General features: G+C 44.1%; 1 protein-coding gene across 1 annotated transcript in view; it reads left to right on the top strand.

The window, feature by feature from the left end:
• The window catches only part of MTUS2 (microtubule associated scaffold protein 2), a 1,571,269-nt gene that overhangs the window by 44,769 nt on the left and 1,503,003 nt on the right, over positions 1-23,497 (top strand). The gene's annotated exons all lie outside the window — the stretch shown is intronic.

The raw sequence follows: 23,497 nt of genomic DNA, 5'->3' as shown, positions 1-23,497 counted from the left end.
ATGCGCAGTGATAGGCACCGAACCAAGTGGGTGCCCAGGTTTCCATACCCAACACCACATTGTGCAGCAATAACAACTAACCCTACGAACACAAGGACCACGTCCTGCTCCTTTCAAGGGGTAATCCTTATTGTATGTATTCTGCAGCATTGAAATTTACCATCTCTTGTGGTGGAAAAAAGCGGTGCAACAGAATGTGCATATCACCTAGTGACGCTCAGATACTCATTGTTAACTCCCAAAAACAATTGCACAAATGTGGGGTTAGGAGAGGGTTGTTCCACGCATGGAAGAGCGCATCCTGTATTCACAAACGAGATGCACATTGCAATGTGTTTCTCTGCATCTGTTTGGAGCCAGGTGCATAGGGTTGCGTAATGAACAGAGTGGTCATTTCAGACCCTTCTCTGCTGGGCGTGTGTGTTTTATACTGAATCTGGGGGTAAATATCTCCTTGTCTCTATCGATGGATGAGCAGGTGGTGGCAGTGTGTAAGGTTGGTCACTTTAAACTGCTTGTTCTCCACAAGGTGCTCCCCTTTATTCCAGTCAAATTTCAAGCCCCTGTGGTGGCTGCTCATGTTTTGAGTGCAGTAGATTACTGTAACTCATTGTACCTGGCACAACCGCGCTTCCTTATCAACCATCTACAACTTCTTCAAAATGCGGCTGCCAGGGCTATTCTCCATCCCCTTTTGGGACTCACATGTCCCCTATGCTAACCTGTTCAAGTCCATGTGCATCGTCCATCGTGCTTTTTATGGGGCCGAATAGCTGCAAGTGAAATGTCAGCGTTATGTGCCATCTCGCTGTCTTCGCTCGATGTCTGCCTTAGTGGTCTTTTTTTCCCCCATGTCAGACTCTCCCACACTGGTGGGCGGGCCTTCTCGGTGGTGACTGCAAAAACCTGAAATGCCCTCCCTTTCCATCTTCGTGCCACGGGTGATCATCTCGTATTCCGCCGCACACTTAAAAACTCTCTGTTCTGATTCCATCTTTAAATCTATTGCCGCTTGCTTCCAGCGGCAAGATGCCTCTGGGCGTTCATGCACTTAATAAATGACTGTTAACATAACATAACATAACTGAAATATTAATGGCGGCTGGGCTGTCCATTATTTGCTTTAGTGCACAGACCTCAGGAAATGCTCAGGTCACCATTGTGAATTTGGCTCATCTCACAGATATCTGGAAAAGAGTGTCTTCTGAGCTTTTTTCAGATGTCTATTTATATTGTAGGCCCTTGGGGCAGTGGTGACTTAACTTCAATTTTAGTGATCGCTGGCATTTAACAAATGTGGTTCAGTTTCTCCTGAGTTTAATCTGCCATCAGTGAGACTGGGGGCATGTACTGGAAAACCAAGCTATTGCAATGTTCCCCAATGTTTTTAAAATGTCATGGGCATCGCAGATTGCGTTCTGCATAGAACCTTGCAAATTGAAAGAACATGTGGAAGGTGTTGGTAAAGTCGCACAGACTTTTCTTTGAAATCAGGAAGACTCCTGTTTATTGTGGTTATTATGCAAATATTCCTTCAAAGAGTGACTGCATGGGGTCAGATATTGTGATGATGGTGGTTCCATGTATGGCATGGCAGCTTCCGATCTCTTCTCTGTTGGGCCTCCATTTCGTTGTCTATTGCTGTGCCCATTGCCACCAGGCAGCCTTACCCACAAAGACCTCTGCTTCTGCTGAGTTATGGTGGCAGTGGTAAGTGTCACCTTACTTACTATCTACACTTTATTCAGTGGCCAGTAGATTACAGAGAATGCCCAGATCTGTTCACAGCTTTCAACACCAATGACCACCCACGTCTACGTTTTTGAGTATGGGAGTGATGGGAGTGATGGGTGGTGGTGATCACGTCTCATGAATGGATCGCTTTTATTTTGAGCGATAGGCCGTCCAGAGCATAGCTGGTTGGATGCAAAATCTACCTCTGCCACTGTTCAATTCAGGGTTTGCTGACGACACATACATTGTTATTTTTCATGGTAATGCTAACAAAACTGATGGTTTTTTTCTCAATTTAATGGATTACTAAATGTGATCCAATGAACTTGGTTGGATCCAAGGCAAAACATAGCTCCTTCCAATGCATAGTACATGTCATTGGCCACTGTGCAATGCACCCCTTACCTCAATATAATACCCTTTGTCTAGGTGTGTGACTTATGGGGACATTGTTGCATTTTTTCTATCGCTGATAAACCCAAAGAGAAACTGACGACCCTCTCCTTTCTCTTCATGGCGTGGTCCTAAATGCAAAGAGCACTACCCATGCTCAGGGCTTTGGCCTGACTACATAACGTGCTGTGCTTACAATTATATACGCTTCCATGGCCTTCGGTAAAACCACATTTGAAGTGGAGTGCTACCGTATTTATTTCATTTATTTATTCTTTTTTACATTTGTGTTTTTACATTTGTAAAGCTCCTAACCCTTAGGGCATCAATGCACTATTGCAAAACCAGTTACACGTATTGTGCGGACATCGAGGACATAAGCTCAAAGTGTTCAAAGGCAGTCAATGTTGTTAGGCAAACAGCGAGGTTTTCAGGACTTTGTGGATGGCCCAATAAGACTTCTTCGCTCTTAGGGTGGGTGGGAGAGAGCTCCGGCGATTTGCTGCCTCCGCGGGGAAGCTAGCGCCTCCTCCTCTGACTCGATCATACTTCGGTTTGGAGAGGCAGTGAGAGTAAGCTGCCCTTACCCGTCTGGAAGAGCTGGCTCTGGAGACTCTTTGTGACAAGCAGAGGCGAGCAGAGTGTGTCAGGCATCTGCGTGTGATAGCTAGAGTTCTGAAAATGATCCTTTCTCGGATAGGGAGCCAGCATGTCTACTCAATGGAGCTTCCATAGGAGCCGGCAGCCGGGTTCTAATCTCCGCTCCTCCAATGCTGTTCTTTATAATGGCCTTGTTTTTTATTTTGTTGCTTTTATTTACGCATCAATACATAGTGCAAACAGATAGATAAGCAATATGGGGGGAAAGCTTATCTATGCTAGGGGCAGCAATTGGCCTCACAGCTTGCAGCTAAGGGGTTATGCCGCGGGCGGGGCAGTGACATGTCACAACTGGAGGTAGTTTGACCATGGATCCGAATGTCCATGTCCGGAATCCCATGACAACCTTCGTCACTTTTATTTACCAGACTCCTTGGCTCTATCATTGCTGTTCAATCCCGACAACAACACCAAAGGGACACATAGCCTTCATAAGGGGTCAGAGTTCATGCACGATGCTTGGGACAGCAATTAGCCTCATGGCTTGGTAGCCCAGGGGGGTATGCCAAAGCGTAAGCAAAGACTTTGCAGAATTGTAAATGATCCCCTATGGATAAAAGTGCACACACGGAACCCCTTGATGACGAGTGACATTTTTCAGTTCCCTCTCTATGAAGAGTCACATTTTTTAATGATTACAAACATTGTAAAAAACATGTTGCAGAAAGCCCTGGTTATTGGATTGATGGTTGCACTCCACACAGTCTTACCACATATGAAAGAACCCATTCAAAAGATGACTGTGCATGTATTTGTTGTGCATTTAAACTCATGAGCTACCTCTCCTGCTGCATGCTCCACTTTTCTTTGTGCTGGCCCAGTGGCATGACACAAAATGAGGAGTGTATTCTGCGCCACTCTTGGGCTGCAATGGGCCACCACTCATGCCTAATGGGTATGGTGGTCAAGTTGCCGCAGTGTCGTGAAGCTGACTCCACTAGTTTAAAGATGTAAGGTTTATAATCAAATCTTACACCTTAAAACTAACATAGAAAAAAGGGGGTGTACCAGCTGTGCGCAATGCATTGACCACTTACTCTGCCCTCAAGGTCACGAACGATGAAGCACTGTGAGTACAAACCAAGACCCTATACTGAAAGAGGCCAGCTGTATTGATTACTTGATCACAACCTCGTGAATGTATTCTATAATTTACTATTAGGGTGTAGCCAAACACTGGAGGCGTTCCCCCAGTTTTTGTTCGCATATAGACTATAAGTCAACATTGACACTATTAATAACTTCCTTGATGAGGCCACCAAACGCATGGCTGCATTGAGAGAGACATTTCCCTTCACTTTTATATTCTAGAATGGAGGTCAAGACTCCCCCACGCTCCACCAAACCTGACACTGGACGATCTGCTCCCCTCTGTTTCCTCCCTTGGTTCCTTTTAGCTCCATTGGTTCCAAATTGGCCACCTTCCCGCTCCCTTGTCCCTTGCAATCTGCTTCCCTCACTGTGCACTTCCCCACTAAGACTTGTAAAGTGCTCCGTTACGTCGAGAAGCGAGGTCCACACTCCACAAATATCCTAATAATAAAAGTAATAATACAAATAAAAAAATGTTAAACACCAGGGGACACTGCAAACATGTATTTTGGGACAGTCAACATAACCTCTTCGTACTGTAAATACCTGGTTCAGTTTGTAAATACATCACTGGTTATTAATAACATATTCCATCACTCAGGGGGCAGCGCAAAGTATCCTCTGCAATTAGTATCATGGGAAGGAGTGGAAAGTAAGGGGGTTTAAGGATCTGAAGATGTGCTCCCAGTTTTAGGGGGAGGAGGGGGTCACCTTTAAGGACATCCACCAAAGGAGAGGGAGAATGTTACAGTTCGTCCCTGATTCTCTAGCACTGTGCCCAAAGTTCCGTTTTTAACATGGCCATGGGAATAAAGCACATTGTAATTTGTAACTGTATTTGGTTATTTATAACATGATTAATACCCAGAGGTTTCTAAGCGCGGACCCGGGGATCGATCCCGTGTTGCTCCTCGTCGTCTTGCTTCAGAACAAGTGCTACTTTAACTTACATTGTATCTCCCACCACACTCCTTAGAACAGATGCTACAGCAGTGTTCACCTGAACGACTGATGCACTGCCCAGCTCAGTGGTTCTGTTTCTTTCCCTGCATTCACAGTCATAAGAACCCGTGTTTATATCTGTCTGTTTGCCATAACTATATGTGGGATACAATAAAATAAAACGATAACGTGTTAGTGCTGTGAGGGCGAAGTGAACTATGATTGAGGATGTATACAGCATTGGCTCGGGGGAATAAACAGGGGAAGAATAAACACAACAAATCACTAAATAGATAGCAGTAAATAAAAGTAAAATACAGTCCACTCAGTAGGGTCTAGTGAATAAAGTAGCAAAACGACATTGGTGCAGCAGATCAAGGCCTGATCCCCAGTTGATTGAGGGGTTCATCTGAATCGATTGAATGGTTTACAGCCAACTGAGGGTTCACTAGGCGAGCGACACCGTCTCTGAAAGCTGTATCTGGCATGTATGCAAGATACATTTGGCCTATATTAGTGGCGATATGTGTTGCTGGGATGAGTATTTCAGCTAATAAAAAGCGATGTTTACAAATGTTGCTCTCAAGTACAGTCCAGGGAAAGTTAATAATCCATAGTTCATACTTATTACAAAATACAGATCTTCCAATTGCTGTCCCTACTGCCAAGAAGGCCAAACCAATGGGTGTTTCAAAACCCTCCCCTTTAAACATGAGCACACATGCTAGTTCCGTCACCAGTTCCACCAGTTGATTTGTTAATGCTGCTGCACCTCTCAGTGCAAAATTGATCTATCCTAGCACATGCCATCATAGTAGAGACTCTTACATTCAGTAGCCAGAGTTGTCTTTGAGCACCCTGGGCATGAACACATCTTCCCCGTCCTCCATAGACCTCACTGGCTGCCTTCCTGTGTCAGGGTGAGCTCTAAGACTTTCACTGTATCTACAGAATACTTTACCAGCCTCATCAAAATATCTTTGCAGCATGGTCAGTTGATACGTCCCCTCGGGCGCCTTCCACTTGAGGAACAAGGAACTCGTGGTAATCCATCATTTCAAATGCTGTAGACCGCTGTGACACTTCTTCAAGGCCCGCCCAGTGTGCTTCCCTGCCTTCTGCAGGGCTCGCAGGACACACCATGCACTTGCTATGGATTGGAGGAACCTGTGCATGCAGTTGTGTAATGATGAAGACCAATAGACTGCTTGGCAGACACACTTGGATCCCCCGGGGTAGTCGGCTGCCCGTGTGATCTGTTTCTGCATGCCCCTAGGGCACCCTTTCAGGACCGCCACACTCCAACTCTGTGTTCCGGGGCCGTTGCACCTGACAGGTCTGACCTATCGGGCACAAGGTCTCCGGACGGCAGAGTTTTCACAGAAGCACCGCCACTGTTAACAACAGTGCTTCCTTGAACCCATTTCCGTGGAGTCCTACCAGGAATGGGGACTCCCCGAATCCACCACCTGATATCCCGGGCTGCCGCAACTTGTAATATCCTGGTGGCACTGGGATATCAAGAGGCGGATTGGGTGTTACAAGGACGACGGCAACCCACCGGTAGCAGCGGCGCGTTACCACCATCCTCATAATGAGATCCACTGGTTGTCATTTCCCCACTAGGTGGATCCTTCCCAGGCAATTGGGGGAAAGCTTCTGCATCTTCATGCACTGGTCCTGGCCATAGGCATCCTGAAAGTCGGAGGAGCGTGTGACATTTTTGATTGACACCCTGCTGTTTTTCATTTGTTTTTCATATCTTATAATTTTTATGATGCAGGAAATCTGCACCAGCGAATGTGTCTAGGGTTAATTGATTTTACAGAAAATATTGAATGCTTGGGGCATGCTTGTATCTTCCACATGCAACACAGAAAGAAACGGTTTACTGTACACTCCACTTCTCAATGAACCCCCACTCCAGTCGCGTATTCAAAAGTGGTGTTCATCTCAATCTGCCTTCCCCTTGCTCCCCTCAACTCTCCTCACCATCCGTTGACGCCTCGAAGCAACAGAATCCCAAGTTAAAAGGCACCGAGCAATCTGCAAAAAGTTTACATCTCCATGTGACTGTTGCACCCTCCTCCGCCAAAACCCCCCATGGAATGTACACCCAAAATATAAAGTCGCTGTAAGAAAGGTGTGACATGAAGAAAGATGTCCCTAATAGGAGCGCACATCTCAATGCCCATGTCACACTAGAGTCACCATTAGTAAAATGGCATTGGTTGTGAAGCAGTGAACCTGTACCATGTGATGCCTGGAGGGAGGATTTCAAACCATTCCTGTGTCTCCAGGTACAAAGAGAGACTATCTGGAGCTAGCACATCAGTGCACAGAACCCCTCTGTCAACTAAGCTGCCATGACAACGGCTGCTCCAAGTGTACACAAGTGCACATACTTTACTTTACACTGTGACTAAGATTTGTATTCTGCTTTTTAAAAATTGTTTTATGTATTTTAATTGCTTGAAGAGATCAGAAAAAAGGCATCAACATACTTTTTATTTTTTTAAATGCCAATTTCAAAAGTTGTTGGCTTACGTGGGAGTCGAACCCTGCCCCTCTACTGGCATCTTGCCACCAGAGACAAACATTCTCATTGCTTCACAATCAATGCAGCAAAGAAATGAAGGTAGGAGAAACCTAGAGCAGCATCAACCCAGCCCCATAAGTTACGATGCACTTTTCATGTCATTGCACTGTGCCATAGTGCATAACTGCTTGACAAGCAACATTGTGTTTGGCTTCTGGATGAGATCATAACACTTGGTTTCTCTTTGTTGTGACTTCTTTGTTGAAATGTGCAATATGGTTTGAGCTGCTTTTTCCCTTTATTACCTTTCTTGAAGTACCTTTTACATTTTGCATTCTCGTGGGCATTTTGCTGAATAGTCTAAACTCTTGCGGAGTGCTTAACGTCGCCCCTGTATCTTGCACTTTTTCAAGTCTGATCCAGCTTTTGTCAGGTGTGTACTGCTTGGGAGGAGATGTGAGTGAGGGTAGAGGAGGCTGAGCACTAAACGACCTCTTAAAAATCATCCATCACAGTTCCATTGTCCATGCAGTTTCTGTTTCCCTTTCTACTGTTTTTGGATTATCTTTTGACTTTACAAAAGCAAATACAACAAAACAGTTCAATAGAATTGGCACTGGATAGGAAGGAGGTTGAAAACGCAGCGAATGACGTCGGGTGGGAATTGTTAGTCCTTGCCACCCGAGCCACGGTAGTGGTGGCATACTGTGTTGCCATGGACATCAGTCTGCTTATTTCGATTCTGTTTTTCAGTTCTACATTTATGGAAGGCCCAATTCCAAAAATGCACTGGCAGAGTTCGTATGCCAACCCAGTACTGATGACTGCTCTTCATTTGAACGTCCATGTTGAATCTGTTTGCCAGGCCTGCAGACGCACAGACGAGCGTTCACACGTCCCCATTTGGCACAGTGCACTCAGCTTGGGCAAAGCCATGCACAAGGGTAGAGCAGTTTCTGTCTCGTGCCACACCATGGAAAGGTGCAGTTACCTTCTCTTTAGGCAAGCCGAGGCCAAGGATACCCACTTTGGTCAATCATTCTGATCCTTGATAGCAAAACAGGTTAGGCGTAGCGCCTTCGCCTGATGGGAGAAAGATGACTTGTCGGGACCAATGAGCAGATCTTTACGCAAGGCTACCTAAAACCTAGAAACAAATTGCGTGCCTCTGTCTGAGACAATAGAATCTGGGAGGATGAGCAACTAGATCACTTCTCATAAGATAATCTCTCTTACTACTGACGGCGGCATCCTCTTTATGAATACAGAATTTGCCAATTTTGTCAATTAAACGTCCCGCAAAAAGCACCAGACTCTAATATTAAGTCAGACGAGGGATCAGAAATTGCCCCCTTGTACCAGGCCTCCATATGCTTCAATCACCAAAGAGGTTATTCTTTGGCATTTGAAGAGAGACGCATCAACTAGGACTGAGAGAAGCTTCTGCACATGTGTCTGGGTTTGGGCCACTGTTGAGCTCTGTAATGAAGGGGGGCAGGGATTATAGCTTGACTAGAGGACGAATACATCCCCACCACATGTGCCAACTGCCCGAGGGAGAACAGCTCCTTCATTAGTATGATGCAAATCGCTTGAAGCATTCTGTCCATCCTTTTCTCCGGCACTAAGAGGATGCACGGCCCTTAATCTAGGTCGAAGCACAGAAAGTGACTGCATCGAGTAGACTCTGAAGAAGGGCCACTGTCAGGGCAAGATGTGTTTGGCGCCCTGAGGCATCTACTCTGAGCACGTTGTATAGATGGAGCATAATCCTGACTCCCCTGGACCTGAGGTGAGCCATCACAGGCCTCAACAGCTTGGTGAATAACCGGGGGGCAGAGGGGAGGCTGAGCAGGAGTTTGGAGAATTGCCATTTGTGGCCCTGTAAAAAAACTGTAGCCATTCCTCATGAGGAGGACATATCATCATCATCACCAGATCTACATCTTTCAGGTCTCCTTGCCATCCAATCCCTGGGCAGAAGGATGTCTCAATAAATGGATACCCTCTATCTTGAAGTGACAATTAATCTTACGGCATTAAAAGTGTTTTGTAGTTTTTGATCCTCTTTGCTGACCAGGAATTATTTTTTACGGTATGGTCTGGCCCTTTCCAGTATGGAGAGACAGACAAGTGGCAGGTACCACTGCCCCTTTCCCAGTGAGATCTATGATCTCCAAGTATATCAGAGTTTCCTCATACTTGTTGAAGGCCAGAGAGGCAGAAGGAACCACTTGAAATGGGGAAAGAGTGTGGTTCTATGCAGAATGCACCGACCCTCTGGCCGATTTCTTTAAAAAATGTGGTACAGTTTTATTAAAAAAAAGGTCGGGTGTTGTAAGGGTATTAGTTAAGGTAGGGGGCTGAAGAGTGCAGGGGTCTCCCCCCACATTATTAAAGAAAAAAGAGCAAAAAGCAAGTAGGCATTTTGTGTTTTCAACCAAAAGAATTTGGTCATTTCTCCATTAATTTTTGTTCATTCGTTTTTTCATGGACAACCCCTTACCTTTTGATCAGGGGATTTGGCAAAACCTCAGCCTGCTCCCCCCTCCACAGGGTTCCTTTTTGGGGAAAGAGGCCTGTCTGCCCCCCTCTAGCAGAGGAGGAAGAGTGTGCACCCCTGCATCCAGAGTCGTGAGCTCTGGCTCTTCTGGTACACTCAAAAATCTGTGGGTTGTGTATATTTTACGGATATTAAACAGGGCTTTTTCTAGGGCAGTGAATGTGTGGACATAAGCAGACAAATACTCAATACGTCTCTATGCGGAAGAGGTTGCCCTGAGTGCAGAGCCCTGCTTCTGTGTCTTCCATGTCTGCCAAATTGGGATCCAACCTCATCGATAAGGCCTTTTGCCGCTCCTTGGACAAAGCTGAGTTGTCATTGCCGAGCAGGCATAACTTTCTCTGAAGAAAGTTACTGCTTCTCAGTATTTCCACTCCACTGATCTGTGGTGTTGAACATAAGCCAGATCAAAGAGCCGAACCTCTGAGACATGGCAGTATGCCAAGGGCCCCAGCCCCACTGGTTTAGTAGGCCTCTTTCTATCTTTTCGGAGGAGGGATCTGAATGTTTGGATTCATCATAGGGTGAGTGAGATATAGAGAATACATGAGGGGTATCCTGTGTCATCAACACAGAGACAGATGTCCCCTTAGGAACGAGCAGCTCTGCCCCTTCTTTTTGTCTTATGTGCATCTTTCCTTGGTGCCGGTGATAAATGACTCCTCTGAGCACCTTTGCATAAATTTAGTCTTGCAAATTCTTTTTATGATGGACAGAAGGTGCAGCAGGTTTGGCAGTGGGAAAGTTTCAGTGAAAGAGGAAGATTGAAAATCTGCAATTTTGTTAAGCCAAGCAAAGGCGGAGGCTAGTCTAATATTAAGGCCCCATAGAGCATGGTACATAGTCCCCTGGACTACCATGGCCACAGATTTAGCATGTGGGAAAGGAGGGTCAGGAGATCCTGCTCCCTAAGAAACCCCACAACCACATCCCTTGGCACTGGTAGCAGGGATTCTATCATTCGGAGAAGCAGAAAACTGTTAACATCATGGAGCTCCTTTTGCTCCAGGCCATATTTTGTTGGTGGGGAGCTGTTACGTTAGCACTGCAACAGAAACGGCTCCCCGACGCTAAATTTTGATCATTTGCCTGGTGGAGTGCAAAGGACAGGGGTAAATGGCTTCTATACTCCGACATACAAATTGAGTAATTACTGCCTGCCATGTGTGCATGGCAGGCAGAGTTTACAATGGATCCATATAGGTTTTCGTCTGCTGTTTGCTGGTGCATAAAGTCAGCAGAGCCCGTAGGTACCCACAGCATTTGGTTCCATGTGTTAATATCCCCGCAAAAATATCGTCATACAAATATATCGCCATATTTTTGCGGCAATATTAAGGCATGGAACCTGCAGGGGACACCCCCGCAACCCCTGCATTATTTTTAAAGGAGCAGACAAAAACCCCGAAAATTATCCCCCCAAAAATATTGCTTATGGCTGTTCCAGACGATCATATATACAGCAACATCTTTGGTGGGGATAATATGTAGTGATACCCAGCATTTGCACTGGCATGAAAATCCATGCCAGCGCAAATGCTGCTAGTTTGTGTGGTGGAGAGGAAGGGAGGCAGCAGAAATGGAGTTACGTTCTGCCCCTCCTTTCCACCATACACATCATTGAAAAGGAGCCCTGATGTAAGAAAAATGTGTAAAAGCCTTGTGCTAGGCTTTTACACATTTTTCATTCTTTACGGCTATTAGTACCCAGGTAGGGGAGCCAGCAAATCAGATGGCTAGGAACACAGGCTTGAACTGCCGGTACAAGCCTGCGTTCCAAGCCGCCTGATGGTCAGATCCCCACGCCACCCTCTTCCTCCCATCCTCTACCCTCTGTCCCATTTTTTTGTCATCCCCCACCCCTACTTAGCTTATTTGCATCCACTCCTTCCCTTCGCCTCCCGCAGGCCACCATGAAAAGGGAAGAGGGGCTCCATACGGAGCTTCGCTCGGGCTGATGAATTGGGCTGCCAGACCGTTATTCCCCGTTCCAACCCCTGGAACGGGGGATGAGTGCTACATTGCAAATTAGCCATGTATATTTCCCTTCAAGGCTACAGAGGACAACCTTTCCCTGAGGAACGTGAATGTACAGCCTCACAATCAAGAGTCACAACCCTATCCCCTTAAGCAAAACCACCAGCATGACAATGAAATGGCCATCAACGAGGAAAGGTCTCCGGCAGACACGGAGCTGGCACCTGCACCAGGCGATCAGACCCACATCAGGCCCTATAAAAGGGTTGGGCCTTGCAATCTTCATCCAGACTCGTGTAGCTATAGGGATGTGGTTTTGTGTTCAGTAGTTGCGGTCTTCCTAGAGTGAATCGTGCAACCCTCCCCTACACTCCTTACTTGGGATTCCATCTGGTGGGAAGCAGATCCCTAAATGAATGTATATGTAAAGATAGACTTAACCTATGTTTAACCTTATTTTATTACAATATGAATGTTTATTTATAATTGATTGCTATCCTTGGGGTGATGTGTGGTGGCTGGTGCGCCTGCGTCTATTTCCTTCCTATTCTGGTCCTGGTGATTTACTGCATACCTTGTTTGTCTTATGTATTAAATTAACTGTAACAGAGGATTCACTCATGTATTGTTTACACTCTTTAAAGCAATTAAACAGAGCAATCCACGGATGGCAGTTGTGTGCCATCTACAATCGGAATTGAATGAACATTGAGTGCAATAGAAAACACCAATAACTATATGTTACAGTGCACCTGTTTCATGGCGGGAAGCAACTAAAGACATTTCTATGCTTAATGTTCTGAGCATTTGCCAAACGAGGATTCTGAAGCCTGTTGTGATTTATGAATAGCGCACCCATAAACCTTTAATGTTAAGTGTTATTGTACCTACTGCAACAACACCAGAACTGATCCACCTTACTCAGTGACTGACAATGGAGGCAATTAATCAACAAATGCACTTTACCTGCAGTAGCCCGCAGTATTGTTTCTAAGTGTTTTTACATAATTTGAAGCCTGAATGATACATTTTATTTTTAACAGGCGCCAAGTGGGACACAGTGAAAATTAAAACGCATCCTACATTAGCTGACCTAGATTGCACACATTTTAATTTTCAGGCATGCGGTTTCAAAAGCAACACGCCTGGGAATTGGCTGTTCTTGACAAACATAAAATGTCTTCTTCATGCAAGAGCTCTTTGATCCTTTCAAGAAGCAGTTCTAATCATATGCTGATTTCTACAACCTCCCAATCCCATCTTGTCCATAAACCTATGCAAGAGTCTGTACCTTCATTTAATTAAGCATTGAAAACATTTATATCATTTCTCCTCCTTGCAATCTTCTATATGCACCCCATCTATTGTATTCCACTGTGTTGCTTTGCAGCTGTATTTCCCACTTGCTATACAAACCATTGTCAATTATATATCATTTACGCAGTAGAGTTCATCCTCAGGATGTAACTTGTGGCAGCCCATGTATCTAATACTAAATAAATTATTTCAGTCTCTGGATTATATCTAAATCATGAATGATTGATTCTTTTTATGGGGAAATGTCCCTTTAAAAAAAAAATAATACCTCAAGAAATTGAAGGTGGTGCTCTAACTTTTAACTCTGGAAATTCGCCTGCAATATTGCACATAAATACAGGCAGCTTGTCTCCAGAAAAGATGTGCAGACTGCCTGCTATTATCTCACCAATGCTTACATTCACAATATACACTAACATTCAAATGTATAAAATCAAAACTGAATACATCTTTTAAACAAGAGTAAACTATTCAATTTAAACATACCAAATATCATTGGATATGCAATAAAAGAACACCTTTGATACATTTTTCAATAATTCAACTCACTTAAAGTTTTCTGAAACTATCAACAAAAAATGTATTCACTTTAAATTGATGGACATTATTAGTTTCTAGCTTGGACATAGATAAAACAAGGTTTGATAGGGTTACCTTCGCTATGCATATTACATGATCTTGCGATCAGAGCAGATACTTTTATCTTGGAGAGCAAAATATCTTGATGTATTAAAGGGTCACACAAGCAATTGGTAGAATCTTTCTATTTCCCTCCATTTCTGTTTAATTATATTTGGAAACCTGATCTCGGTTATTTAATTTGACATTACTTTCTTAGAAGGGAAGAGGAGCATTTGCCCACCTTCCTGTTCCATTTTGAAGAGTAGAAACATAGATTCAGAATTGTGTATCTACACTGTGGTATTCACAGGTCAAAAAGTTTATCATTGCCTTAAAATCTGTGAATCGCATTGTACACCATGCTCAGAGACACAGATATAATTTACTTTTGTGAAAACTTAGTGAATTAATAAATAATACGTTTCTCTCAGAGACTTCCATATGCTGTGCATTTATTGATTGGATGGCATACTTTAAATATACACCACAAAGTTTTATTTATAGGCCTAATTCCCATTTAGTGACATATCTTGTACATTGATATGGCCCAAATACTTTTAAGGATCCCTTTGGGTTTAATTAATTATTGGGCCTTGTATCCAAATATACCACAGCCATTGTTCTGAGCTTTGGTTTGTCTTTTGACGGCACAAGACAGGCAGGGACATCAACAGCTCAAGGCCATTCCACCAGGAAAGCTCGTCCATTCAGCATGTCTTAACTCTCTCTTAATAAATTGTGTTATACTATAGTTTCTTTGGGGCCCACTGTATAGTATAGTATAACAAAAGTATGGCTAGTGGGCCCCAAAGAAACTATAGTATAACCAAACTAGTTCAGAGAGAGTTAAGGTAATCGGGTTTAACATGAAAAATACATAGCAATAAAACCTTTGAAATTCAGTGAAAAAACCTTGGTTAAGAGAGAGTTAAGGTGATCAGATTTAATGCAACTAAACCCCTGAAATGCAGCACCCACATTTCAAGGAAGTCCACCGTATCTATGAGCCCCCTGTTGCGCAGTGTATGACCACAATGTTATCAGAGATGACATCACTCATGCCAGCACTAATTACATCATACATGACATCACATGTGATGTCACTAATAACATCATGCATGGATCATAGGCTGGATTGGACAATGAGCCATTTACAGAAATTGTCAGGAGGTGAAAGCGGAAGTACATCTTAGTATATCCAAGTACACTATGGCTAGTGGGCCCCAAAAAAACTATAGCATAACAAAACTAGTTACGAGAGAGTTAAGTGTGAGGAACCCATGGTGAAAACAAGTAAGAAAGACACAAGTGATCACAGTACAAGGGTGTTTATTGAACAATAGATGCTGTATGCAGGTTGGAAAAATGCCAAATCTGAACCGATACCTAAAATGGGAGCAGGCGTTGACCATCAAATGAAAAATAAGGAAGTCCTAGTGGCGTTGTGTCAAAAAAACTAAAAAGGCCTATACTAAGAAACCTACTGCCAAACCTCACATAAAAAAAGGGGTCCGGGATCATTCTCAAGAAAAGAAAGAAGTGTTCTCAAATAATAAGTCAGGATGCAGTAGCTTGGATCTCCCTTCCCCATGTTTTGTACATGGTATGAGATGGGAGCTCGGAGCGCTTTTCCAGCACGAGACGACCGTTCTGATGGTAGCTCTCAGGACACACTCTCGAGCATTCAGCTATCAGGGCCGTCGATGGCCAAGTCTCATTTCACTTGAAAGACTCTTGCCTTTGAGGATCTTACATGTTCAAATAACAAACCAAAAGTTCCTTTAATAAATGAAAAGTTTGCTTCCAAGGTTTACTGGGTGATGGGTTCATCCCTGGGTTCCCCTCTTCTGGTCGCTGACCCTTCTCGTATCGTATTCTACAAATCTTAATGTCTTTTTCAACAGTTCACAACACACTGTTTCTTGGGACTTTAGACTTTGCCCTGCTTGGGATTCACTTTCCTTATTTCTTCACACTGCAGGATTGCTTTCTCATAGTTTCTCATGGTTTGTCGATCAAAGTCTTTCGATTGAATGGGGATTTTACTAGACTTCCTGTATGACCACTTTAACCTCTTTTAGCGACTCTCATATGGCCTTCTGGTACCTGTAGTTTCGCTCAGATGGGGATCGATCAGAGTCTCTCGAATTATTACCCACATGGTGCCGTATTCCCTCTGTTGCTGGTCTTCCCTCAGCACTTATTACAGTAACACTTTTTACAGTTCATTAATCTTGGTTCCAACTTGGCACCTTGTGCTTCTCATTCTACACAGCCTGGTTTCTTATCGATTCTCCCCTCGACTCGCTGGCTGTGATGAACCTCTTGGCTTTTCTTCCTCAGTGGAGTCAAGGCCGGTACCACGGTCGCAGGAGTTTCCCTCGCTCCTGATTATCGGCGTAGGCTTGCCCCGTGTACTGTTGACATCTGCTAAAAGACATTGGTGCTATTGTTTGTGGTCTTAGGCTCTCAACCACAAAGGTTCTGCGGGTCTGGGACAGAAAGGGCAAGGTCACTTCTCTCCTCACCACCCTCTCGATTCTGCCGCCTTTCTCCTTCGCTTGAACTGCCATGTCTGCTTAGCCATCTTGTTGTGTTGTGTGCCGTGCTCGCCTTGCTCATACTGTGCTCTCTGGCTCTACCTTTTATCCCTGTGGAGAAGGGAAAGGGCTGTCGGGTGTGTGTGATTCTGATCAATTGCCTGACTTTGTATGACCCTTGTATTGAGATATGTCAGGTAAACGGCTCCGGTGTTAGTCCATTGTCCTTTGTGTTGTGCAAAATTGTTCGTGTTGGAAAGGGGGCGGGGGAGACAGTGGTTTGGAACGTCCTACGAAAAAGGATGGGGAAAAGGTGTAAAGGAAGGGGGATACACATCTCACCTGTCGGTGTCCCATTCCCACTCCCCAAGGACCCCCATCCAGGTGATCCTCCCTCACTGGTCCACCCCCGGAACTGGCTCCAATAGGGAGGGCTGTGTCCTGGCCCCCTGGATGACAGATCCCCGGGGACTAGCTAGGGAGACACCTTCAGGTTTCTCACATAAGGTAATCAGATTTAACATGAAAAATACATAGCAATAAAACCTTCCAAATTCAGTGAAAACACCTGGCTGGCGCCTATGCCCGTGGCCACTTTACATGCTGAACCAATAGTTTTCTTTGGGGCCAACTAGCCATGGCCACTGTACTTTTTGCAGCAATACGTTTCTTTCGGGCCCACTATCAATGGTCTTCGACCCTGGCCACTGTACATGTCGCACCAATAGGTTTCTTTAGGGCCCACTAGCCATGGCCCCTGTACATGTCGCACCAATAGCTTTCTTTAGGGCCCACTAGCCATGTTCTTCGGCCCTGGCCACTGTGCATTTTGCACAAATAGATTTATTTGGGGCCCACCAGCCTGCCCACTGTACTTGTTACATCAATAGGTTTCTTTGGGGTGCCACTAGCCGTGGCCGCCGGCCATGAACACTGTACATGTTGTACCAATACCTTTCTTTGGGACCATCTAGCCATGGCCTTCTGCCGTAGCCAGTAGGTTTCTTTGAGGTCCACTAGTCATGGCCTTGCCCAATGTACATATTGCACCAATAGATTTTTTGGGGGCCCAGTAGCCAAACCTTATTTTGGGGAAAATTTCTTTCAAATCGTATCAAAGTTTATTAGCAATAGAATTTTTTTGAAAAGTCTATACACAATTGTTTCACCTTAACTATAGGCCAGAGAACGCTTCCCTATAATATATTGTTTCCAAACAAATATGTATATGATAGGATTCATTGATCACATGTTTGTCATAGTTCCTACAGGCAAACGTTTAGAATCAAGCAGAATAGTACCATTGAAATTGATTACGAAACAGAAGCTACAAATAGAGCTCATCTCCAATTAGGTCTATAACTGCATTTAATTCAGCCAAATTAATCAGATTTTTAAACATCATTGGCTGATTGTATAACTTGATGCTGATATAGCTCCAAACATCGGCTTCAATGCAGGCATAACCTTCTCGAAATTGCCCTCATTATGAGTTATGATGTCAACTAGCTTAAAACCATAGTCATCGAAAGACAGAAATTGGATTGCTAGGCAGCAATCAGTGGAGAGATTTACCAAATGTGCAAAGTCTGTCAGATTGCGACTCCCAGACAGTCATTTCAAATTCAAACAAGCATTGGTAATGCCAGCAGTTTTGGCTTTGTTATAGGCATTGGAAAGGCATTTGCCAGGCACTGTCGTAGTGGAATTAACTGGCCATCAATAGCAGCAGCTGCAAAATGGTTTGAGTACCTGGGCATATAGTGGCAGTGGCTGGGAAAAGCCTAATAGGTGTACACAAGCCAGAACTGTTGCATTTGCCAATGCTTGTGTTTTATAGAACTTCAATGAAGGACACGCAAAGGTTCTTATAAATAAAATGGCTGAAGGCAGACCTGGTTGACATTTTTATTAAACCACCAGGGCGTTTACATCTCCCGTTAAGTCATTAACTCTCAGACGACTGCTTTGAGAAAACACTGGCAGGCATTTCGAGCACAAAGTTTGCTGGTAAGGCTTGATTAAAGCGAGCTTCAAGAGATCCCAGGAGAATGTGTTTTGTGCGGGAGGGGCAGGAACGGGGTTAGAATGGCCATAGAGATTAGCATGGCCATGGGCAGTCAATGGGAGAGTAAATAACCAAACACCTACACGCTTTGTCCCCTTTCATATGCCATTTCACCCTGAGTGTACGCTGATTCAATAGTATAGGCTAATACGTGCACCTTGGCCCCACCTAAACCAGCCAAAACTAAAAGGGAATGGAACATGTGATCCAAGATTACATGTGTTAACCCATTTGTAGCTTATGCCATCAATTGTCCATGCAATCTAGTGTATTTGGGATCAACAATCTGTCCACTTAAGGTTTGCATACTTCATCATTATCGTGCAATCTGGCATGTAGATAACTTTTTACCATTGCCCATGTATGAGCTATTTTAAAGTTTGGAACAGAATTGTACAACTTTGTCAACATGGAGCTCACTTTTTTGTGTCCCTGGGGTTATTAAAACCAAGGGCATGCAATATCGACGTCATTTTAAAGTAGCATCGTTGTACTGAGTGGATCAATAATAATTAGCAACTGAAAATAGCTCCTAGTGTACAGGGCATCCTTTTTAGACTAGCGCCCTCTTGGGCAGACCAGTCTGTCTCTAGACTGGTGTGAAATGTGCAGCCCATATTTCACTTACGCTTGGGCCCACTTGAGCAGAATTGTTGGCAGGGACGTCATTTCACCAAAATGCCAGGGGTAGCGAATGTGACATGACACGACCCTTGACCTCTGATGACATTACACAAAGTGATGTCATTTGACCCCAGCCCTGCAGTGATATCACGAGAAGCAATGGAACACGACCTTTCACCCCTTGACAAAACAGGAAGTGGCGTCACATAGCATTGTTCACTATGAAAAATATGGTTACGATATCACTATAATGTGATAGACATTTCATACAAGAATGGGTCGCCATATGTATCATTAAGATCAGTGTCTATAGGCCCATATTACCAAATTACTGTGAATGAAAGCAGACGTCCATGACCAAATGATAATGATGTGTTATTATATAGCACTTAAGCTTAAGCGCTTTATATAGAACAAATATACATACAATATCACCCAACCTGTATTGGAACTCTTTTATCGACCTCAGAAGGATGAAAGGCTGAGTTCAGGTGTTGAAGAACAGACTAAATCAGTGACTCACCCCTGAAGTGTGCATGAAACAAACCTTTAATGAGTCTAGCAATTATTGTATAGAATTCCAGAAAGACACATTATTTGATATTCCTATTCTTTCTTATTTAGGGTCCCTGCTGAAAGTGTTAGACTTGTGGAATCCCTGTTCTTTATTCATTTCTTTTTAAGAGGGCTGAACAAGAAAGCCAGTCACTCCAGAAGCAAAGGGCAACATAGCGCTGGTCACAGCCCAGAAGCTTGCATTAAATAAAAAAAAAGAAAATACCACTTTTTTTCAAATTCTGTTTTTTGGGAGTATCAATGGAGACCACAGGGGCAGTAACCCCTAAATGATGTCCCTGATTGTTGGCTAGTAGTATTTGGCTCATAATTTTGTCTGTGTTGGATGACGTTTTTCAGTTTGCATACTCTTAGGTCGAGCAAGACTTGACCAATGTAACTACTGGAGTTAAAAGAGTACAGACAATTGTATCTCTTGTGTCCTTTCACCCTTGAATATGTCCAAGTCATGAATTTTAGTAATTAAGGTTTAATATTATTATTTCCCCCTTTATATGTGAGAACGGAAATATACATGTTCTTGTTGTTGCATGAGAATTAAAGATTGCATCGACAGCAAGCACAAAGGAATTTTGGATATTAGAGTGTTTTGACATAAGGAAATCAAATCTGTATATATAAAAGTCAAAATATGTTTGTGGCGGCATTTGTTGCAAATGGTTATTCCTTATGCAATTCCACATAATTTCACCAACCTGCACCAAATTTTGCATAGTTGCCTGTTAGGACCCTCTGGACATTACTGGCTACATGACATTTGTTCACCCCACGACTTTCACCCGGATTTCAGCAAAAGTCCAAATGTGTTTTGTGGGTTTGTGGCAAAGCGGTATTCGTTATTCCTTATACAATTCTACATTGTTTCACTAATCTGCACATTACTAGCTAAGTGACATTTGGATACCTCACCCCTTTCCCCATGTTTCAGCAAAAGTCAACATTTGTTTGTGGGTCTGTAGCTTGGCGAAGCGTTGTTCCTTATGAGTCCTTACCAGTCAAGTGGCACAGCGAGTTGCTAACGCAGGTTCGAATCCCGGCAAGGCCAAACTCAGCCTTTCATCCATCCGAGGTCGATAAATGAGCACCACACACCGTGGGTAATAATAAGCAGCGCTCGGATACCTGAGGGTTTGTAGCGCTATATAAAGGCCTAATTATTATTATTATACAATTCCACACTGTTTCACCAATCTGTGGCAAATTTTGAACAGTTACCTGATAGAACCCTGCGGACATTACTGGTTAGATGGCATTTGGACACCCCACACATTTCCCCAGATTTCAGTACCTTCACACACAAGACAGTTTCCTGAAATTGGCAAAAAAATCAATGAGGTAGTCGAAGGACTGGTCGTGACACGAGGTACAAAACTGTTCCATGGAAGGACACTTCCACTATTTTGTTTCTCTCAGCCTCTCTTTCTCCTTCCTGTTCCCTCCACTTCCTCTAGAGCAAAGCACTTTTGGTGTGTTATCAGAAGAGTAAAGTACACTTCTTTCAAGAGCAGTGGTTGGACCACTAAGGCAGGCTAGCTTTAGTCCAATCACCTACGGGTCTCCCACCACTTCTTAGATCCTCTCAAGACAGCCTAATGAATCACTCTGAAGCACCTGAGACAAACACACGGGCTTCCTTTTGGAAAGTTGCACTTTCCAAAGCCCTCCGTCTAAGGTGAAGAAGGAGTCATACAAAGCAGAAGAAAGATCTGCCCCCTACCCACTCTCAGGGCACATTGGCAGTGAACCTTTGCTGTGGACCAGGACCTGCCACTCTACATCAGAATCTACTAAAAGTGGGAGAGCAGATCCTGAACAAAACCCTCTTGTCCTCAAGTCCCTCTGAGTGGGCCTCACAGCAGCCAGAGTACCAGACCAGCTGAAGCTCCCTGTTCTGCCACATCAAACCAGTCAGTTCGTGTTCATCGCACCTTGAACAAGAGGGAAGATGCTGGGGCTGGCTTTTGTGCTCCTCCCCAATCCAAACTCTTGCTTGCACTTCAACCAGCTCAGTGCTCTATCGTGCCCTATCTGCGCCCGTCACTTAATAGGCCTGAAGCTACTGCTCAACGCTTATTCTAACTAGAGGTTACAACCCTGGCCCAGCCCAGCTAGCCCTATAATGGCCACCGCTCCGACCTGCACTCCAATGCACCTAAGATCACCACCTTTGGCGACTGTTGCCTGCCTACTCGAACCGCTGGAGGGTTACGCATTGACACCTCTGAGCAGCTAGAAGTCCGACTTGGCTTTGCCCAACTTCAAAGAGATCCTGGGACAACCCAGACCTGAGTCACTGCAAGCCCCTCTTAGACCGCCTAGAGGAACTGCATTCGGCCCTATTCGATGACTGCTTGTTGTGTGGGCCCATACAATCCAAAATGCCTGAACTGTGCCTGATCCACTTGCATGTACGTTCCACACCGGGTTCGACATCCGTCAGCCCACCAAGAACCAACACCAAGCACTGTTGACCCCTAACTGCCTCTTTGGTGCACTGGGACCCTATAGACTGCTTAGGTCACCTCAGCACCTTCTTTCACCCAAAGACATATCCTTTTTGTGCTTGGTAAATTGCCTATCACCACTGTATTCATGCTCAGACTAATCTGTTGCATTTTCTCTGTTTTCCACTGGGGTGGGTTTTGTACAGTGTTTTCTATGTAGTTATCTTGCAGATGGTGTGTTTTATTATAGTATATCTATTTGTATAGAACCTTGATTGGACATTCCCTTTATTTTGGACTGTTATAATGATAATGATAATGATGTGTTATTTATATAGTGCCTTAATCCAAAGCGCTTTACAGAGAACTTATTTACATACAATATCACCCAACCAATATTGGTACTCATTTATTGACCTGAGAAGGATGAAAGGCTAAGTTGGCCTTGCCGAGATTAGAATCTGCGACCTGCAGATCACGCTCAGATCGTAGCAGCAAGTGTTCAACCCGCTGAGCTATCTTACCGGCCTTACATGCTTTGCTGTTTGCATGGCTCATGAATCACATTCACACCCCTCTTGGGTGCACAGCCTTCCTCTGCCCACGTTACCACAAAAGACGAAGGAAGTATATCTCTTAACTGTGCCTGTTTTACCTTTATGCTTATGTTGGGTTTTGGCTTGTAGAAGTGTGAGGGCTGAGTGGGCATTTGTATCCCTATTCATCCTTGTTATCTTGCAGAGCAGAATCCAATTCGTCACTCAGCCTAACAAAAAAGAATATAAATGGCAAGACATATATACCAATGTGTTTAGCTTCCATACAAAATGTTAGGCTTGGGCTGATTTTGCATTCAGTCTCTCCTGTCGAGTGTTCTGAAGCGCAGGCTTCTCTTGGATTGAAGCTCAGGCTGCTGGTGAGAGCTCAGCATGTGAGCAAATCTGAGAGTTTCCTAGGCTAGCCTTAGGCGTCGGGATGGAACAGAGCTCCGGCAAGACGAACTTTGGTCAAGCGGAGCTCCGTCAAGACAAACTTTGCCAAGGTGGAATTCCAGTCCATTTCCTACCCAGTGTATTAGCTTATGTTGTTGCATATAATATGTACCAAAGAACGTCCACAGTGTGTCAATGCTAGGAAGTGTAATCAAGTACAAAGGATATTTGTACAATGGGGCAGTCTCGTGACACATTTGGGTGTTGTATGTGGCTAACATACGCAGAAAGTCTATTTGGGTGATTGATCTTGAAAAAATTGGAATCAATACAGACCCTTCCAAGGAACTATTCCACATAATCTTCACGCCTGATACTGGTTATATACAAGCACGTGTCGCCTGACTTTTTTAGAATAAAAAGTTTAACTGACAAAGATTCAGCATAATGAATTTGTCTGTTCAATGACCATGTT

This window comes from Ambystoma mexicanum, chromosome 7q (genome assembly GCF_040938575.1).
Source record: "Ambystoma mexicanum isolate Mex_15411 chromosome 7q, UKY_AmexF1_1, whole genome shotgun sequence".
NCBI classification, from domain to species: domain Eukaryota; kingdom Metazoa; phylum Chordata; class Amphibia; order Caudata; family Ambystomatidae; genus Ambystoma; species Ambystoma mexicanum.
The sequence above is the reverse complement of the archived record's forward strand: the minus strand, read 5'-3'. Positions and strand labels throughout refer to the sequence as shown.